The sequence below is a fragment of the Dromiciops gliroides genome, chromosome 3 (assembly GCF_019393635.1).
Source record: "Dromiciops gliroides isolate mDroGli1 chromosome 3, mDroGli1.pri, whole genome shotgun sequence".
Classification (NCBI taxonomy): Eukaryota; Metazoa; Chordata; class Mammalia; order Microbiotheria; family Microbiotheriidae; genus Dromiciops; species Dromiciops gliroides.
In genome coordinates this window covers 311,816,368-311,821,118 of record NC_057863.1, presented here as the reverse complement: position 1 = coordinate 311,821,118, position 4,751 = coordinate 311,816,368, and the positions used below count along the sequence as shown (strand labels likewise).

At 37.9% G+C, this 4,751-nt stretch overlaps 1 pseudogene; it reads right to left on the bottom strand.

Moving 5' to 3' along the window:
• Positions 1 to 320: 320 nt before the first annotated feature.
• On the bottom strand, positions 321 to 850 carry LOC122747523 (annotated as a pseudogene).
• Positions 851 to 4,751: the final 3,901 nt, after the last annotated feature.

The following is a 4,751-nucleotide window of genomic DNA, read 5'->3' as shown; positions in this document are numbered from 1 at the left end:
ATCTACTACCCCTGCGCTCCCTTGAAGAAAGGACTCAAATCCTTGTGACTAGAGGGAATCCAAAGAGTTAACCTCATCTGAAAATATTAGCTTGTCTCCACTGCTATTCCAGAATTATAATTTCATCTCTACTTGTGGTGTCTTCTATATATTGTGTATTTTCTTGCATATGTAGTGTTGATCTCACTATTATTTTTTTTTCATCAGAACCAAGTCACTTTATTGGGATGTAAATTGTTTTTTGGTACAGATTATGAAAAGGTAAGATAACCATGCACTGAAAGACAGGAGGAGTAGGGCCCACATTTCCCAGGTGTGGTTTACCTCTTGTTGTCACTCTTGCCAGGGGTGTGCTTTTCAAAAAGATATTCCATTGTGCCAGAATTGGGGCTCCCATTTTGTGCAGGTTGGTTACGTGATCACTCAGTTGTTTGATGGACTTTACCTGTTCGTCCAAGTAGTGGGTTTCAATGAAATCACATAAATGGGGGTCATTTTTGTCAGTTGCCAGCTTGTGCAGTTCCAGTAATGACTGATTGACATTTTTTTTCCAAGTGTAGAGAACACTCCAGTCATTGCGGTCTGGTTTCTTGATGTCCTGCAGGAAGATGCAGCCGCCATGTTGGTTCTGCAATTTCATCAGCTTCTCAGTGTGCTCCCACTCCTTATGGGACTGGTACAGAAAATACTTGGCAAAGTTTTTCAGGGCCACGTTATCTCAGTTGAAGTAGTAAGACATAGACTGGTAGATGTAGGAGGCATAGACCTCCAGGTTGATCTGCCAGTTGATGGCAGCCTCAGAGTCCTGGTGGTAGTTCTGTTGCACCTGAGAGGGAGATGAGGTCATCATGGTTGCAGAGATGATGGAGGCGCTTAGACTAGGAAGTAGCTGTGCAGTGGCTGCAGCTGAGACTGAGGCTGGGGTGGCCGAGGCAGAAGGCTGCTGCTCAAATGGTAGGACAGAGAAGTGTTGGTTAGTAGAGGTGAAGGTGGAGAGGTGGCTACAGGCGGCTCTGACCAGCAATTGTGCAGTGGGTTCTGTTCAAGTACTGTTGGAGCAGGAAATGGCAGCTACTCCCCTTCCCTGTGCTTCTGGCTGATCTCACTATTCTTTAAATCTAGAATGTTCTCTGTGTTCTGATTTCCCATCTATCCACAAGGTGAATAAAAACACAAGATTTCATGGTTGGAAGGTCCCTGGAAGAGAACTATCTACTCCAACCCATAATTTTAGTGAATCAGCTCTTTTATATGACTAATGGCCATCCTGTCTTTGATTACAAATCTTTAGTGAGGATGAACCTGCTACATTCAGAGCTGTTCTATTCCACTTAGACAACTCTAATTATTGAGATATTTTTTTCTCACATTAAGTCTCAGTCCACCTCTTTGAAGCTTCTGGTCATGACTTGTAGTTTTGCCTTCTGGGACCAAGCAGAACAAATTCTAATCCTTTCCCCACATGACAACCTTTCATGTGCTTGAAGATGATTGTCAACTCTTCCCTAAGTCTTTTGTTCCCTTAGATAAACTTGGCAAGATCTTTCAATTGATCAAAATATTTATTCTTTCATTATCATTTATTAAGTGCCAAATAAATGTCAGGCATTCTCTTGAACTCTGGGGAGATAAAGAAAAAAATGAAATAGTACCAGCCTTCAATATGTTTACTTTCTATTGTAGCTCTATCTTGAGAGTGAACATCCATATTTATTTTTAAATTTTCTTTCTTTCTCTGTCTCTCCCTTTCTTTCTTTCTTTCTTCCTTCCTTCCTTCCTTCCTTCCTTTCTTTCTTCCTTTCCTTCCTTCCTTCCTTCCTTTCTTTCTTTCTTTCTTTCTTTCTTTCTTTCTTTCTTTCTTTCTTTCTTTCTTTCTTTCTTTCTTTCTTTCTTTCTTTCTTTCCTTCCTTCCTTCCTTCCTTCCTTCCTTCCTTGCTATGCTTCTATGCTCCAGCTCCCTTCCTATGAGCCCTCTTAGATTTCAATATCACTACACTGCATGAACTCAACCCATCTGCCATGCTGAGCATCCCTTTCCTCACTCTTTCACTTTCTACTATTTGTTCTGGGAAAAGTTACCAAATCAATGCTAATGTTCTTCAAAAGGATATACCAATCAATCCCCAAATATTCCTGTGACTTCTCAAAATATTTCTCCCTGACTACCACATGTTACCCTTATTTATTAAAATATAAGTTCCATTAGGGTAGTGAAAGTATTTTTTTTGGGGGGTGGGGTAAGGGCATTTTTAGCTCTTAGAGTGGCCAAGAATAAGTATTTAACCCCCTTTCAATCATTCTTTTATGTTATACTTCCTTCTTCTTTGAATATGTTGTACCAATTTACCAATACATATAACTACGTACCTGTTTGAAAATCATATATATATAAATTTATATACATATTTATGCATGCACACACACAACTTCCACTGATACCATCTTGGTTGGTTTTCACACTAGATCTCAAAGCCCTTCACCAGATTTATCTCCCATTTTATTCTTTAAAACTGTATTAACTGCATCCAATTGTTGGAAAAATTCCCTAATCTCCTCAGTGGTGGATGGCAATTACCCTCCTCTCTTCTCCTACACATCTCCATGATTTAGATATTTTATAACATGTTACTTGCACTTGTATATTATTCTGCCTTAGTTATTTGTATTTGCGTCACTTCTTATTGGATTAGAAGCTCTTTATAGATTCTATTTTTGCTTGGAATATTCCTCAACATATACACAATGGTTTGTTTGCAAAATGTGTTTAATAAATGCTTGTTGACTTGAATTTCTTGAAATTTCATGGATTTTTCATCTTTAAGAGTCTACTGTTTTATCTTCTGGTTCCTTCAAGGTCTATTCTAAAACATGATTTTGTTTCATAGTTTCCTCTCTATCTGTGCTGCCTCTGAAACAAGCATGCAGTCCACAGCCACACTTAAGGTTTTTAGGTTATCATAGTTGCAGAAAAACAGAATGGGATTTAATGTAATGCACAAATGACTTAAAAGCCTCAAGTAGGAGCTATCTCATGTATTCACTGCAATGTAAATAGAGCTAAACCTGCTAGTTCTTAGTCTCCCTTCACTGACCTATCTCTTGGTTCTCATCTTGGTAGCCAGATCTCTTATAAAGGAATAAACTATCCAAGCAAAATATCCATGGATTTTTTTCATCCAAAGTAACTGAAGTCTAGCCACAGGTTGCTTTGGCTGGCACTGCTTATGGGACTTCTACTCTTGCACTCTATTCTTTGTCCCAATCCTTTGTAGATTGTGCATCAGAGCAAGTTATTCAGAATACCAAGTCTGAAGTAGGTTCATGCTGGCAATGCTGCTAGTGTTAACGAGATGCTTAGAACCAAGGGACTCTGTAATCTCTAAGTAAAACTGTGCCAAGAATCCTCTTCAGAGACAGTACTGTGAAACCCAGACAAGGAATATTTAGGACAAGAGATGCTCTTCTTAATCCAAAAATATTCCTCACACAAATGCAAATCTCTTTGAATGATGGTGGAGGTGGGGGTGCATTTAATGAGGGTACATTAGTTTAAAATATAGTTCAAATGTGCAAATCTATCAAAATAACTAATTGGGATGGGGAAATCTACTGTTTACTTCTAAACTTTGGAGATTCAACCATATTTACGTATGCATACACAGAAAAGATGAATCTGGATTTGATCTTACTATAACCCAACTTCTTAGGCAATAAATACCTTTGAGCCATAAGTAGAGGAGAGGTCTTATGTATCTTGTAGCATGTATGCCAACACTGTGATAAGCAGAGCTTTAGTGTTTTGCTTGCTCTCCAGTCTATAAGTGCAAGTCAAGAGAAAGAAAAAGCAAACATTGCTTTTACTGCCCCTAAAGAACTTGGAGTCTGAGAATATTTACACAGCTTGCAATTGCCTCCTGGGAAAAAGGTGAGATTAGAATAACAGGGAGACTTTAGCCTCTGGACCACTATCCTTGGGGAGTCTTGGCAGTCAGGAGGCTTTTTTTTGTCTCTTGAAATATTTGTATTTGTTGAAGATTATCAAGTTCACAATACAAAAAAAAAAGAATAAAAAAAAGGACATGATGATAAGATTAAAGATCATAGATCTAGAGCTGAAAGGCACCTCAGATTCCATCTATCCAATTGCCTTATTTACATATAAATTTCAGGAAATTGAAGCACAGGAAAGTTAAGTAAAAATCAATTTTACTTATATTAACAGAAAGGAAGAACACAAACTATGCTCATACTACAGCACAGGATTTCTTAATCTTCTCTGTGTACATTGGTGTGTATATTGAAGGGGATGGTAGAGGATAACTTTGCAATCTGGTGAACTCCTCTTAGAGTAATGTTTTTAAATGAATAAAATAAAATACAGAGCATGACAAAGAAACAAATTGGGTTAAATACGGTTAGCAAAAATGAAAAAAAAAAGAACAAATTTATGGGTTCCAGGTTAAAAACCAATGTTTTTACTTGTGAGAATGTTCACTCTATGTTCAGTTTAATATCTTGGATGTTACATTTATGTGTCAGCAACTAGGAACTACTCAGAAATTCAGCCAAGATTATGTTGCTTCTAGGTCCCATTCCAGAACTTCCAGATTGCAGCACACCACAACTTTGAAGGTCAGCTATTCCATTTGACCTGTTTGTTAGCTCCTCCTTAAGCTTCAGGTCAGAAACTATAACCTCTACATCTCAATTTTAACAGTTATGCTTTGGTTGGTACATGCTCATATAATTTC